The sequence below is a fragment of the Oncorhynchus mykiss genome, chromosome 18, assembly GCF_057628025.1.
Source record: "Oncorhynchus mykiss isolate SJ-2025 chromosome 18, ASM5762802v1, whole genome shotgun sequence".
NCBI lineage: Eukaryota > Metazoa > Chordata > Actinopteri > Salmoniformes > Salmonidae > Oncorhynchus > Oncorhynchus mykiss.
This window is the reverse complement of record NC_143039.1, coordinates 67,702,300-67,719,400: the sequence shown is the minus strand read 5'-3', so window position 1 is coordinate 67,719,400 and position 17,101 is coordinate 67,702,300. Positions and strand designations below refer to the sequence as shown.

The window sequence follows — 17,101 nt, the reverse complement described above, 5'->3', positions numbered from 1 at the left end:
CCAGTGACTGTTGTTGAATGTTAATGTGAGAGGTTTTACCAACTGAGCAACTCATTGCTAATGAGTATCCTGCACGGGGAAAAGTTTTATAGGGGTGCATCCCTTCATTATTCCAGCACATACAGATGACGTCTATTTTCCCCTGCCCCTGTTCCTGCCCATTTGATACATTCTAAATCTAAACACATTTGACATATTAGTAAAGATTCATTGAGAATAGTCTGTTGGGTGAAAATAAGATCACTTGATGAGAGAACAGCTGTGCAGCCTGAGGCCAGGAACAGAGATCAAGCTTTTTTTTGTGACTTTCTCAAATCATCAAGAGCCTTTAGTTGCACCATGCAGCCTATTATGTTCTGATTTCTAACACATTCTTAGGTTTGTATCATTCACATCTAAGTTGCCTAATAATTCTAAATCTAGCATATTTATGTTTACTTTTATGCTCAAAATAGCAACTTCATATGCACATTCGCTCCGGAATGGGAAAAATATCCTTTGTATTTTATTCAGATAGGATAAATTATATTCTTCTTACTATAAAATCATATAATATAAAAAGACTGGCATGGGACTTATAAGCATATCTTGTCTGCTAAATGAACACGCCTACATGGAGTATTGAGCATAGTCAGATAACATACAGTAGGCCAACTCATTCTGTTCTTCTTTGTATCATAATGTTTCTTTAGACCTGACTAAAATAAATATTGGATTTATTGTGATGGTCTACATTCAATTGATTGATCTCATTATTTATGAGACTTTTTAAATGTACAGTAGACGTTGCCAAGGCGCGCGTCAGTGGCTTGTATGCATCTTGTATGCTTGGATGCCGAAAGATTCTAAACGTGTTTGTTAATTAACGGTCAATTACCGTGAGACCAGCAGTCTTTTGCATGACAGTAACTGTCTGACAAAATGTAATAACCGCCACAGTCCTAGTCACATGTTCGTGGCTTGCTATATAAAGCAGGCAGACGGGCATCGAGGCATTCAGTTAATGTTCAATTGAATGTTAGAATGGGCAAAACGAGTGACCTAAGCCTCTTTGCTTGTGGTTTGATCATCGGTGCAAGGCGAGCTGCATCCAGTATCTTAGAAACGGCTGGCCTTCTGGGCTTTTCACGCACAACAATGTCTGTGGATTACTGAGAATCACGCAAGCTAACAGACTGGCCACAAACAGACAAATAGCGGTGCAGTACAACTGGGGTGTGCAGAACGGCATCTCGAAACGCACAACTAGTTGATCTTTGTCACGGATGGGCTATTGCAGCAGAAGACCACACCTGGTTCCATCAGTTAAAAACAAGAAAAAGTGACTCCAGCACGCAATCACCAACACTGGACAAATGAGTAGTGGAAAAACATTGCCTCGTCCAACGAATCCCAGTTCCTATTGTGTCATGCTGATGGCAGAGTCAGCATTTGGTGTAAACAGCATGAGTCCATGGCCCCATCCTGCCTGGTGTCAACGGTACAGTAGTGGTGTACTGGATTGGGGATGCACATTTGGTCCTTTGAAACCAATTGAGCAATGAACACCATAGCGTATCTGAACTTTGTTGCTGATAAAACCCAATAGAATATCTTTTGGATGAAATGGGGCTCCCGAGTGGCGCAGCAGTCTAAGGCACTGCATCTCAGTGCTAAAGGTGTCACTACAGACCCTGGTCGGGTCAAATCATGCGAAACATGAAGCCGCACTAATGTGTAGGAGGAAACACCGTCCAACTGGCAACCGTGTCAGCGTGCATGTGCCCGGCGCACCACAGGAGTCGCTAGAGCGTGATAGGACAAGGACATCCCGGCCGGCCAAACATTCCCCTAACCCGGACGACGCTGGGCCAATTGTGCACTGCCTCATGGCTTTCCCGGGATCGAACCCGGATCTGTAGTGACGCCTTTAGCACTGCAATGCAGTGCCTTAGACCGCTATGCCAGTCAGGAGGCTCAGAGGGCTCTATGTTAGTATTACCTTCCTTTTTTTTAACATTTAACCAAACTCATGGGGTGGGGTCACTGAATGATATCATTCACTCGACTCGCTGTTTGCGATTGTGAATTCTCTCACCCAGAGGCACTCGGAGAAAGAGTTTGGCAGCCTGGTGGGTCTGGCAGCCGGGTGGGTCTGGCAGCCTGAACCCTGGCTTCCTCTAATTTACAGGCTGGCAGTAAACTCTGAGAGGGGAAAGAGAGACGGCTGCAATACATAAATTGATCCGTAACCCTTCGCTCCTGTTAGCTTTCCCACAGTCAGTGTCGCTATGCACTGTTTGCCCCTGCAGAAAGCCCTGGTGTGCGTGGCTAGCTGTCGGTAATTTACAGCTGCCTGGTAGAGGGAACTCGAGGTTATCACACGCGGAGCTATGTTTAAAACAATTGGCATCATAGAGCTTCTGGTGAGCGGCAGCAGACTCCTTTCCGAATGCAATGATGACTCTTTAGTCTCTGACGGTGTTGAAAACTATGGCTGGAGATATGTTCCTTGATCTGTGTCAGGCCACGAGGTATGTAGCCTCGGAGCTCTGTGCACCACTGGGCTTGATGGGGCGAGCCTCTCAATGCCAGCCATAGAGAGTTATGACAATGCTAGCTGCTATGTTGAGGTTGGCCAAAAAGTATTACTAGATTGCTTTGTGCCTGAAATTGTGCCACAAGAGGCAGGTCATGTTTTGATGGGCCTACTAAAGGTCAATATAATACATTTCTTTGGACTTTTTATAATTTTTTGGGGGTCAGGCACAAGGAATTTAATAGTGTTCGACGTTGTCGTCGATGTAATAGTTTCAGGTTCATTACTGAACCATCGGTGTCTGTGGGTCAGAAAAAGATAAAAACACACAGCCTGTTCTCTCTGGCTGCAAGACGGTTTGAAGATAAGCGCCTGTCTACCTGCCTGTCTGCCAGTAGCCTACCCCTTCACATACAACCCCATCCTAATTTGAATGACATCTTCTGGGATGACAGTTAGCTGTTCCACTGTTCTCTTTGGTGAGGTCTATTCATTATGCTACTGACTGATTAAAGGAGCACTGAGATGAAGTTTCTCCTCAGATGTGAGTCCTTGAATGTCAACTGGAAGGCTACAAATCAGGCTTAAGCAAGACCAACAGGATGGATAGGAGAAGAGTTTCAGCCAGACATCAACATTTCTCTGCTGTAAATGACTGCTATTTGGACTGTTATATATCAAAGTTCTCCTTGATTATGGATGATCAGTAGAAATTTGTGGCCAATTACGTTCAGTGGCATATTTCATCCTTTTCTGGCCTCTGGCTGTTTGGGTGTTAAACAAACCCACGCTTATAGGCTACACATCAAGTCCTGTGGTCAAAAATAACTCCACAGAAATGGTTGTGAGCATACGTACATCTTTAGGTGCTGGGCTAATAATTGATGTCTGGCAATCACATAATTTCTTCATTGTGACCTCACAGGAAGAAAAAACAGGAAGTGTATCTAACACATCTCTTTCTCTCCCACTCTCTTTTTCTCTCCCACTTAATCTCTCCCTCCCTCCCACTCTCTTTTTCCATTTTTGTCTCCATCTTTTCTGTCTCATCCGCAGCACATCACTCCAGACAGCTACTTCCCCTGCCTTAGCGACCTGTGCAAGGAATTATGGGAGGTGATGCTCAGCTATCACCGGACCATGCAGTGGCACGAGGAGCGTGACAAGGAGGACTCCGCAACCGCCACAGGTACACCTGTCCCACCAATATCTAGCCCATCCCCTTAATTCAGCACTAACTAGGCCTTTGGCTGACCAATAGCCCCTCCCCTTTAATTCAGCGTTGCACGGTCCCCTCCCCTTTAATTCAGGTAAGCAACCACTAAAGCCCTTATTCACTCTCCACCCTCTAACCTCTCGTACTTCTATAGCCCTGATTCCCTTATTCTTAACACACCTAAAGCCCTGATTCCCTTAGGCTTAATACACCTAAAGCCCTGATTCCCTTAGGCTTATTACACCTAAAGCCCTGATTCCCTTAGGCGTATTACATCTAAAGCCCTGATTCCCTTAGGCTTATTACACCTAAAGCCCTGATTCCCTTAGGCTTATTACACCTAAAGCCCTGATTCCCTTAGGCTTATTACACCTAAAGCCCTGATTCCCTTAGGCTTATTACACCCAAAGCCCTGATTCCCTTAGGCTTATTACACCTAAAGCCCTGATTCCCTTAGGCTTAATACACCTAAAGCCCTGATTCCCTTAGGCTTATTACACCTAAAGCCCTGATTCCCTTAGGCTTAATACACCTAAAGCCCTGATTCCCTTAGGCTTATTACACCTAAAGCCCTGATTCCCTTAGGCTTATTACACCCAAAGCCCTGATTCCCTTAGGCTTATTACACCTAAAGCCCTGATTCCCTTAGGCTTAATACACCTAAACGCCTGGAACATTCCATATAATAAAGATCCCTTCTTTAGCCGCCCTCACCTTCACGTTGTACAGTTCGTCTTGCATTTCTGCTGCCGTAGTTTCCCCTCGTCCTCTAGAAGTTCTTAGAAGCTAGACACTTTTTATTAGCCACCCCTGAATCAATTTAAGCTGATTGTGTACAGAAATATATAAAAAAGAAAGGGGAGTTGACTTTCATTAGGGAAAAGGGGATACCTACAGTAGTTAGTTGCGCAACTGAATGAGTTCAACCTAAATGTGCCTTCCGCATTTAAGCCAACCCCTCTGAATCAGAGGTGCGTGGGGCTTCCTTAATTGACGTCCAGGGGAGCAGTTTAGGGGCTGGTGGGGGTTAACTGCCTGGCTCAAGGGCAGAACGGCAGATTTTTCCACCTTGTCAGCTCGGGGTTTCAAATCAGCGATTTTTGGGGGGTTAATCACATTTAACCGCTAAACTACCTGCCACCCCCATTACTGTCCCACAGATGTAAACCTGGAGATTGATTTGATTTCTAAGTATTGTATTTGACCTTTATAGAGAGCAGAGCTACTGTTTCAGGTTTATTGTTGAGTAAAGTTCTCTTTTTCTGTAAGGCTCGACGCTGGTAGACGAGAAGCAAGTACAGGGAGTGAACATTTAATTAGTAACAGACATAGGACAGGACAGTGTCTGGACATGAACACATAACCAGATTAATGCTGACACCGGGAACAAAGTGAGGAGCAAACCGAAATAGGGAAGTCAATCATCAAAGGAGTCCAGGTGAGTCCCATATTGTGCAGCTGCTCGTAATGATGGTGACAGGTGTGCGTAATAATGGCAGCCTGAGCGCCAGAGGGAGAGCGGGAGCACGCGTGACAATTTCTTCCTGTTAGTTTGCCTTTTCAAATACTTTGTCAATCAGCAGTAGCTCAAATGCAGAGCTTGTCCTTTCTCTGTGGAAAAGGCGTTTCATTTCCTCCTTCTGTATGTTGGATTAATTAAGGAAATGGGCGATGACGAGTAGGACCATGATGCCTTATCCCCTGATCACAGAGATTGATGGATTTGTAAGTATTGCATTTGCCCTTTGTAGAGAGCAGAGCCTTCTCGTCTGCCCACCTCATATAACGAAAATGGTTGTGAATGCGCAGCGCTGCATTTGCACAGCCCACACAGCACACATTGGTGTGATGGTATGGGTAATTGAGGTTGAATTTGTCGCCGCACTTACCAGTGTGTTGATAGTCAAGTGGAATTTGTTTTCTAGTGTTGCTTCAGTGGCTCTCCCTCTTTCAGGCTGTCCATGTAGAAGGTCATTGAACCAACCGAGCCTGAAAGTGATAGGTGCTTGTGCTTTGTTGACGCCAACACACTGCTGACTTTGAAAAGTCACCGAGCCCTCCAAAGACCTCTTGAATCTAATGTTTCTAATGATTAATCTAATGATTAGATGATTAGATCCACACGATGGAGATAAATGGAGATAAACTGTGATATTTAAACCTATAAATATACAGTACATTTCCATTCCATTATCATGTTAATTTCAATTTAAGCGCTGTTTTGATTGATATTAGTAAGAGAAAAATATGTATGTATTTATCCTAATTACAGACAACATCATGTCCCTCAGTGCTCACCCCCTGTTAGGAGTTAATTATGTATTATTCATGTATTTATTAAGGATGATTCCGTACAGCCACAGGGAGGACCACGCATTGTTTACATGATATTTAGATTAGATCAAATGAATGACGTTTGGAGTGTTCTACTTTTCTGAGAAACCCAACCCCCCCATCACAATCAAACAGGGTTATCAAGTGCAATACTGCTATGGTCACCAAAACAGGCCATAGTGAATCGCTCAGAGAGATTTACATGTTATTACAAGGTAGCTAAGCTAATGGCCTATCTGCTGAAAAGGCAGAATGTGTATTTATATATACACCTACTCAAATATTTTATATTTGGGATTCATCAAAGTAGCCACCCTTTGCCTTGATGACAGCTTTACACACTCGTGGCATTCTCTCAACCAGCTTCATGAGGTAGTCACCTGGAATGCATTTCAATTAACATGTGTGCCTTGTTAAAAGTTAATTTGTGGAATTTCTTTCCTTCTCAATGTGTTTGAGCCAATCAGTTGTGTTGTGACAAGGTAGGGGTGGTATACAAAAGATGCAGAAGATAGCCAGATCTGGTAAAAGACCAAGTCCATATTATGGCAAGAACAGCTCAAATAAGCAGAGAGAAATGACAGTCCATCATTACTTTAAAGACATGAAGGTCAGTCAATCCGGAAAATTTCAGTCACACTTGGAGAGTGATTTAGTGCTGCATCAGATGACCTGGCCTCCACAATCAGTCGACCTCAACCCAATTGAGATAGTTTGGGATGAGTTGGACCGCACAGTGAAGGGAAATCAGCCAACAAGTGTTCAGCATATGTGGGAACTCCTTCAAGACTGTTGGAAAAGGATTCCAGGTGAAGCTGGTTGAGAGAATGCCAAGAGTGTGCAAAGATGTCATCAAGGTAAAGGGTGACTACTCTGAAGAATCTAAAACATATTTGGATTTGTTTAACACTATTTTCGTTATTACATTATTCTATGTGTTATTTCATAGTTCTGATGTCTTCACTATTATTCTACAATGTAGAAAATAGAACAAATAAAGAAAAACCCTTGAATGAGTAGGTGTCCAAACTTTTGACTGGTAGTGTGTATAACTATGAGCCAGAGAGATGCAGGTATCTAGATAATTTGAGACCACAAAGGCAGTCCAAGATGAGTGTATGTTGGGATAAGCAAGAAACTTCCAGCTTGTCATCACTACTATCACCTTACTAAGGTATCCAAGTCTGGGACAAACAACCATTGGCTCTGTTTCAATGGCGATAAAGTTTCAGTTGTATCATTTAGCAAAGTTTTCTGTTCCTTCTTATTAGTTTGCATTTTCAAATACTTTTTCAATCAATAGTAGTTTTGGCTCAGATGCGGAACTTGTCCTTTCTCTGTGGAAAAGGGGTTTCATTTCCCCCTTCAGTTCATTGGATTGATTAAGAAAATGGGCGATGACGAATAGGACTATGGTAATGCCTTTATCCCCTGATCACTGGTGCCGTTGAGACTTCGGCTGAGATCCAAATGGCGTCCTATTCCCTGTGTAGTGTACTAAATAGGGAATAGGTTTCCGCTTGGAACGCAACCTTCAAGTCTCCAGCTTCCAAACCTTAGTTAAGCATATCTCCTTGTTCTGTGAGTGAAGGAACATTCAGTGCTAATCAGAGGAGGCGGGGCCATCCATCAAGAGGTGCTGTCATATCAGTGGGTGTGATTGGCTGTCCTCTACTACCCTCTAAGTGAAGGTGTCCTCACTCTGTATACGCTTTCAACCTTCCTCTACGTAAAAGGTGTGTGTGTGTGTGTGTTTGGTACGTGTGTGTGCATTCGGTTTGTGTGTTCTTATAAGTGGGTATACATCTCTGTGTATACCAAAGCCTTAAGAAGAGTGATTCACATGCTGGCCTTAATTTGTCAGACTGTGCGGTGTGTCCTTGTCCCCAACACGTTCTACCGGGCGCCCTGCATGACCGCCAGGCTCCTCTCTGTCATTGGAGAAAATAATTTAAAGGTCCCTTGATGGCTGCAACGCTGCGTATGCATCCCAAGTGGCACCCTATTCCAGATAAAGTGCCCTGCTTTTAACCAGAGCCCCTATTCAGGGAATAGGGTGTTATTCGGTACGCAGCCTACATCACCTCCACGGAGCGTCACCACAGCTGCTATAATGAACCTGTCACCATGATGTATCAGTAATTATTGTCACCACTCAATAAAGGGAAGTTGTTTCTGAATTGAATATGGGCGAAGGGTTCCCTCCCATCTTGCCAAATTGAATTTGCAGCCTTAGCTCACCCAGTGTCATATTCGATCAGCATGGACAGGTCCTCGGTGGTGAGAGGATAAATGGCTGATGTTAGTGGATTGGTTACAAGCTCACAGCACTGACTGGAACCCTTCATATTGACCTTTCGCTTAGAACCTCCACGCTAAACATACACTCAATCCAGGACAGAGGGGGCCTTGACACGAGTACAGCTTCGCCTCATTCCAAGATGAAACCAACATGAAATCAAGATCGATGAACTAGTAACGTTTGCTGTTGGTGAACAAGTTGGGTTTTTTCACGGTCATTTGTGATTGGCTTATGATGTGGCGACAAGTAGCCTAGTGGTTAGAGCGTTGGACTATTAACCGAAAGTTTGCAAGATTGAATCCGAGCTGACAAGGTAAAAATCTGTTGTTCTGCCCCGGACCAAGGCAGTTAACCCACTGTTCCTAGGCCGTCATTGAAAATAAGAATTTGTTCTTTAACTGACTTGCTTAGTTAAATAAAGGTAAAATGAAAAATAAAATAAAAAAATGTCTTAGGAGCATAGGATTTCTCACAACATGTCCTGTTTTTTTGTGTTATTTCTTGGTGTGACTATGATATATTAAGGCCTAATTTGGACAACTGCCTTCCTTGATTCAGACCAAAAGTGACTCCATAGTCGTCATTGATACGTAGCTACACCAGTTCCTTCTGATCCTGATCATTTAGGCATTTTCATGCACATGATTGCTTGGCTAATTATGTGTGTCTGAGACATTAAATAATAGAGCAATCCCTGGGCGAAAATGGACAATTACGCCTCCCATTGCCTTCCATTGCCTCTGCTACTAACCTCTGTATTTGTTAAGGCGGCTTCTCTCCTTCATTTGCCGGGCCTATCAGCAGGTAAATTGCTTTCCCTGGCCTGTGACCAGCTTTGTTGTGTGTTTTCACACTCCAACGTCATCTTCGTCGCTTCCAACGTGATGATGAAGTAAATGTGGTTGCCAGGTCAAAAGATGAATTATAAACTGGGTGGTTCGAGCCCTGAAAGCTGACTGACTGACAGCCATGGTATATCAGACCGTATTCCACGGGTATGACAAAAAAATGGCATTTTACTGCTCTAATTACGTTGGTAACCAGTTTATAATAGCAATAAGGAATCTCTGGAGTTTGTTGTATATGGCCACCATACAACGGCTACGGGCTGTGTCCAGGCACTCCGCGTTGCGTCGTGCTTAAGAACAGCCCTTAGCCGTGGTATATTGGCCGTATACCACCCCCCCCCCGTGCCTTATTGCTTAAATATCAAGTAATTAATTTGTTTTAAATGGGTGTTTAAATTAAGTTTTGGCTGTCTAGGATTTGACTGGAGACTGTCCAGGTTTCTCAAGGCTCCTTGTCACAGTTTTATCTTGTTGAAGTACTTGGCGAAATTACATCTTGGAACTTTATGCTGTAGTCTGTGAGACGTTGGCTGGTTGTTTTCTGGCATCCTTCCTTTCCGTTGTCGGGGGAGAATATCTGTTTACAATTTTGAAATGTGTAACAGTAACACAATGAAAGCCCCTGGATGCTGTTTCATCACACCTCACTCACTTCCCAGATTTTTCCTTGTCCAAGTTTAACTGCTTTGACCCTGCTGTGATATTTTTCTGGAGAACATTGCAATGACTTCTATCACTATATTAATTCATATTATGCTGGTGTCAAACTGAGGCCCAACCTGGATAGAAAGTAACCTAGAACTACTTTATCTAACCATTTAAGTCTTTGCACGGTTACATCACCCTCCTCATCGGGCTCCTCTCCTCTTTCCTCCCTCCCCTGTTCCCATTAGTAGCATTAACCTTTTCTCTACATCTCCTAGACAGTCAGAAGAGCTAATCTCCCTTCTTGCTCACTTGTTAAAGACAAGCTCTGGAACTTTGTATTTTTTAAATCTTCCGCTTTGGGCTGGATGTGTCAATGTGTAGTTTATGCACGCATATTCTGAGCAGAATTATTATCTTACCTCAATTAGCCATGAAATCTCTAGTTTGAAATGGTGGATGGATAGGGCTGCCGTGCTTCTAGCTCTTAGGAAACTTTGCACTATTTTGATTTTTATGTGTTATTTCTTAAATTATTAGTCCAGGAATTTATTTGTGTTATGACATACAGCCAAGTAGAACTTTTGGATATCAGAGCGGTGGTAACTCACCAGCATTACCAGCATTACGACCAGGAATAATAGTCTGATCCTTTGTTTGTACCCCCCAGGGCAATTGAACTGATTCCAGAGGCTGATCCTAAACACTGATTGTGGAAAAAAGGTACTCTGAGTGGACTTCTAGTCCGACTCAGGAGGTGCGCACACCACCCACCGCTTCCGAGTATATTACTCGCTAATGTTCAGTTACTGAATAATAAAGTTGATGAGCTCAGAGGGAGTATTTCCTTCCAAGGAGACATTAGGGATTGTAACAGTCTATTTCACGGAAACATGGCTCTCTAGGGATATACTGTCTGAGTCTGTACAGCCAGATGGGTCCTCAGTTCATCTCGCAGACAGGAACAAATATCTCTCTGGGCAGAAGAAGGGCAGGAGTGTCACGCTCGTCGGCAGAAGTGGACCAAGGTGCAGCATGGTACGTGTTCATGATTCTTTATTTAATCCAAACACCAAGAAAAACAACCGTCACATTCTGAAGGCTACACAGAGCTAACAAAAAACAACATCCCACAACCTAAGGTGGCAAAACAGGCTGCCTAAGTATGATTCCTTATCAGAGACAACGATAGACAGCTGTCCCTGATTGAGAACCATACCCAGCCAACACATAGAAACACAAAACATAGAAATAAAGAACATAGAATGCCCACCCAACTCACATCCTGACCAAACCAAATAGAGACATAAAAAAGGAACTAAGGTCAGGACGTGACACAAGTACAGTAAAATGCTTAACTTGCAAGCTCTAACCCCAACAGTGCATAAATCAATATCTAAATAAGAACTCATAGTAAATTATATATAATAAAGAAGATACAATAAATAAAAGAGGAAGCTATATACAGGGTCCGTGCTAATACCACATTTACAATGTGCAGGGATACTGGAGTAGTTTGAGGTAGATATGGAAATGTAGGAGGGGGATTAGGAGAAATTGACTGGTAGCAGGATAAATAATAATAATTAACAGTGACGGGTGGGTGCATGGTGGAGTGTGTGTGATAGGTGGATATACATGTAAACAGGGCTGGAAAGTGACTGGTAGCACGAGTATATAAATACTGATGGTTATATACTTGTGGTAATATACACAGTGTACTAAACATTGGGGACCCCTTTTGCTCTCAGAACAGGGGTGTACTACTAAGCTAACATATGGAGGGATAAAACATTTTTGGGGGAAATATTGAATTTGGCCAACTACTATAGCCCATAGAAACGCATTGAATAACACATTCATTTATTTGATATTTTTTACGTTTAACTCCGCAAGTCGGTTAAGAACAAATTCTTATTTACAATGACGGCCTACACCGGCCAGACCCGGACGGCGCGGGGCCAATTGTGCGCTGCCCTATGGGACTCACAATCACGGCCGGATGTGATACAGCCTGTATTCGAACCAGGGACTGTAATGACGCCTCTTGCACTTAGATGCAGTGCCTTAGACCGCTGTGTCACTCATAAGGAATAAAGTGTTGAAGTGTCTGTCCTATATCTAGGAGATAAAATAAATTTCAGGAAATATTCTTGTTTTTTTTAGAACACATTTAACCCCTTATTTTTTTGTTGGCGCAGAACTACCTCCATACTTTATTTATTTGTATGGGTTACATTCAGAGGAGTCCTGTGGCACAGGTGCGTCAATAGACTCTTTAAGAATTTTAACCTGTCTCCCCTTCATCTACACTGATTGAAGTGGATTTAAGACATCATAAGGGATCATGGCTTTCATCTGGATTCACCTGGCTGGTCTATATCATGGAAAGAGCAGATCTTCCTAATGTTTTGTATACTCAGTGTATACTTTACATGTGAACAGGAGTAATAGTGGCCAGTACCAGGAGAGAATAGATAGATACTAATGGTAATTGCAATCAATAATCAATGAACAGCAGCGTAATGGTAATAATACATTTAATCAATAATCATTTTAGCAAGTGTGTGGGGGGGGAGCAGTAGTTGTTCGGCATTTAACAGTCTTATGGCCAGTGTATAGAAGCCGTTTAGAAGTCTGTTGTTCTGAGCCTTGATGCGCCGGTTCCACCTGCCGTACGGGAGCATGGAGAACAGTCCATGTCTCGGGTGGCTGGAGTCTTTTGCAATTTTTCGGGGCGTTCAGTCCGTTTTCCTCTGTTCGAAGCATAATTAGCACAGCTCAGATGTTCTATTCTGGGATGGCCTGAGAGATGTCTTTACCGACTGGCACGTATCACCTTTTCTGTAGGAATGAAGCCCTCTTATGCCCTGTTTCTTAATCCCTGGATTATATTGCATACGTATCACATACCTGAATATTTCCCACTTTCTATAGCTAGGGATTTCAATAAGTAGGGATGTCACTCCAAAAGACGAAGCCTGTCCAACCTATGTCTTCATCTAGATTACCCTTTAGTTTTTATTCTCTTTTTGATCCATGTCAGTGGTCTCAAATGAGGGTAGTGGTGGAGTGTTCAAACCTTATGCTGCTGGTACAAAATACGTAGTTTAGCCTTTTGAGGTACCTTGTCTCAGGCTGAAGTTAACTTCTTGCCAGCAAGGTATTTTTCTTCTCCATTTATCATTGCTTGCTGTGTTTGGGTGCATTTTCCCACTGCTGCGGTTCTGTGATGAAATTGCCCTTTAGAACTGCAGGGGTTGGAAGTGACCTCACTCAGACACCTCCCACAAAGTTCAAGGTCATCTCAAGCTCAACCACTTTCTGTCAGTGGAATTCAATGTTGATCCTCCAAATACTCCATGTTTTATACTTCCTCTTGAGATGCATGTACTGTAGCCAATCAGGCACAGACCACCTTCGTCCTTCACTGCTTAATGTACACACTCATCAATACCATATCAAACACGCACACCGATGCGGCAGGGAGCCCGGCGGGTAGGAGCATTAGACCAGTAACCGAAAGGTTCCTGGATCGAATTCCCAAGCTGACAAGGTAAAAATCTGTCCATGAGCAAGGCAGTTAACCCACTGTTCCCCGGGCGCCGATGACGTGGATGTCGATTAAGGCAGCCTCCCGCACCTCTCTGATTCAGAGTGGTTGGGTTAAATGCGGAATACACATTTCAGTTGAATACATTCAGTTGTACAACTGACTAGGTATATCCCTTTCCCAATAATACACACCATATCACACACACACATCAATACACACCATATCAGACACACACACATCAATACACACACATATCAATACACATCATGTCAGACACACACACATCAATACACAACATATCAGACACACACATACACACGCATCAATACACACCATATCAGACACACACACATCAATACACAACATATCAGACACACACACATCAATACACACCATATCAGACACACACACACGGGTGCCATTTGAGACAAAGCTTAGATGAAATCACTTTCCTTAGCAGACACAGGGTTGACTAATGACAGGGACTGTTTGGATGTAAACGGGAGGCCTACCCTCAACGCGTTATGTAAAATAATCAAAACATGTTCCATGCTCCGTCTGTGTGAGGGATAGTTAGGAGATGCAGAGCGACAGTCCTGAGCCTGATCTCCTCTCCGTCACAAACACATTGTGAATCTCAGCTCCGCTGTCATCCAGTTTCCTCACTGTGTGGCTTCTTGTGGTGTCTCAGAACAGTTAATTAATCTAGAGTTTCCTCACTGTGTGGCTTCTTGTGGTGTCTCAGAACAGTTAATTAATCTAGAGTTTCCTCACTGTGTGGCTTCTTGTGGTGTCTCAGAACAGTTGATTAATCTAGTTTCCTCACTGTGTGGCTTCTTGTGGTGTGTCAGAACAGTTAATTCATCTAGTTTCCTCACTGTGTGGCTTCTTGTGGTGTCTCAGAACAGTTGATTCATCTAGTTTCCTCACTGTGTGGCTTCTTGTGGTGTCTCAGAACAGTTAATTCATCTAGTTTCCTCACTGTGTGGCTTCTTGTGGTGTCTCAGAACAGTTAATTCATCTAGTTTCCTCACTGTGTGGCTTCTTGTGGTGTCTCAGAACAGTTGATTCATCTAGTTTCCTCACTGTGTGGCTTCTTGTGGTGTCTCAGAACAGTTAATTCATCTAGTTTCCTCACTGTGTGGCTTCTTGTGGTGTCTCAGAACAGTTAATTCATCTAGTTTCCTCACTGTGTGGCTTCTTGTGGTGTCTCAGAACAGTTAATTCATCTAGTTTCCTCACTGTGTGGCTTCTTGTGGTGTCTCAGAACAGTTGATTAATCTAGTTTCCTCACTGTGTGGTGTCTCAACAGTTGAATCCTCCAGAGTTTCCTCACTGTGTGGCTTCTTGTGGTGCCTCAGAACAGTTGATGTGTTGTAGTCTACTGTATGTCATTTCATATGGAGGGTGTTACGTCAATGGAGTCTTGTCAAATGCATTGCAACAATTTGTTTTTCTCGCATATTGGGGTCTATGCAGAGAGACAAAACACAGTCAGCCACCTACTACACGCAGTCGGCCACCTACTACACGCAGTCGGCCACCTACTACACGCAGTCGGCCACCTACTACACGCAGTCGGCCACCTACTACACGCAGTCGGCCACCTACTACACGCAGTCGGCCACTGACTCACAGCCTTGACTGCAGAGGACAGGCAACATTCCCTCATATACAACAAGTCTTCAGATCTAAGTCTGTTTCCCCCCTCCTCTGTCCTTCCCTTCTTCTCTCTCTGTTGTGATGCCTGGGGATAGGCTGCCTGGCTGGCAGAGAAAGGCATTGTGACCTCTTTAGTGTCAAAGTCTGAATGACAACATGACAATGGCTGTAACGTCTGTCTTTCTCCGCTGTTCTGTTCCTGTCATCACATCACCTACAGAGGAAACACTGAGGCTAATGAGGAGGGTATGGCCGTGGGGCTCATCAGTAACATGATGGCTAATGTGGTTGAATGCCAACTTTACTGTTTGCATGGGGTTGGAAAATTCCTGTTAGTATGACGGCGTGGGAAAGCAAAGATGACACTGTTACCGCTACGAGGATGGGGGTGGAATATGTTTCTGTTATTAAGAATGACACTGTTACCGCTACGAGGATGGGGGTGGAATATGTTTCTGTTATTAAGAATGACACTGTTACTGCTACTAGGATGGGGGTGGAATATGTTTCTGTTATTAAGAATGACACTGTTACCGCTACGAGGATGGGGGTGGAATATGTTTCTGTTATTAAGAATGACACTGTTACTGCTACGAGGATGGGGGTGGAATATGTTTCTGTTATTAAGAATGACACTGTTACCGCTACGAGGATGGGGGTGGAATATGTTTCTGTTATTAAGAATGACACTGTTACCGCTACGAGGATGGAGGTGGAATATGTTTCTGTTATTAAGAATGACACTGTTACCGCTACGAGGATGGGGGTGGAATATGTTTCTGTTATTAAGAATGACACTGTTACCGCTACGAGGATGGAGGTGGAATATGTTTCTGTTATTAAGAATGACACTGTTACCGCTACGAGGATGGGGGTGGAATATGTTTCTGTTATTAAGAATGACACTGTTACCGCTACGAGGATGGGGGTGGAATATGTTTCTGTTATTAAGAATGACACTGTTACCGCTACGAGGATGGAGGTGGAATATGTTTCTGTTATTAAGAATGACACTGTTACCGCTACGAGGATGGGGGTGGAATATGTTTCTGTTATTAAGAATGACACTGTTACCGCTACGAGGATGGGGGTGGAATATGTTTCTGTTATTAAGAATGACACTGTTACCGCTACGAGGATGGGGGTGGAATATGTTTCTGTTATTAAGAATGACACTGTTACCGCTACGAGGATGGGGGTGGAATATGTTTCTGTTATTAAGAATGACACTGTTACCGCTATGAGGATGGGGGTGGAATATGTTTCTGTTATTAAGAATGACACTGTTACCGCTACGAGGATGGAGGTGGAATATGTTTCTGTTATTAAGAATGACACTGTTACCGCTACGAGGATGGGGGTGGAATATGTTTCTGTTATTAAGAATGACACTGTTACTGCTACTAGGATGGGGGTGGAATATGTTTCTGTTATTAAGAATGACACTGTTACCGCTACGAGGATGGAGGTGGAATATGTTTCTGTTATTAAGAATGACACTGTTACCGCTACGAGGATGGGGGTGGAATATGTTTCTGTTATTAAGAATGACACTGTTACCGCTACGAGGATGGGGGTGGAATATGTTTCTGTTATTAAGAATGACACTGTTACCGCTACGAGGATGGGGGTGGAATATGTTTCTGTTATTAAGAATGACACTGTTACCGCTACGAGGATGGGGGTGGAATATGTTTCTGTTATTAAGAATGACACTGTTACCGCTACGAGGATGGGGGTGGAATATGTTTCTGTTATTAAGAATGACACTGTTACCGCTACGAGGATGGGGGTGGAATATGTTTCTGTTATTAAGAATGACACTGTTACCGCTATGAGGATGGGGGTGGAATATGTTTCTGTTATTAAGAATGACACTGTTACCGCTACGAGGATGGGGGTGGAATATGTTTCTGTTATTAAGAATGACACTGTTACCGCTACGAGGATGGGGGTGGAATATGTTTCTGTTATTAAGAATGACACTGTTACCGCTACGAGGATGGGGGTGGAATATGTT

General features: G+C 43.4%; 1 pseudogene across 1 annotated transcript in view; it reads left to right on the top strand.

The window, feature by feature from the left end:
• LOC110496641 (syndetin-like) overlaps nucleotides 1-17,101 on the top strand; it is a 91,113-nt pseudogene that overhangs the window by 42,547 nt on the left and 31,465 nt on the right. Inside the window, exon 4 of the transcript XR_016488602.1 lies at nucleotides 3,575-3,707. The product of XR_016488602.1 is annotated as a syndetin-like (transcript). The remainder of the gene's footprint in view (nucleotides 1-3,574; nucleotides 3,708-17,101) is intronic.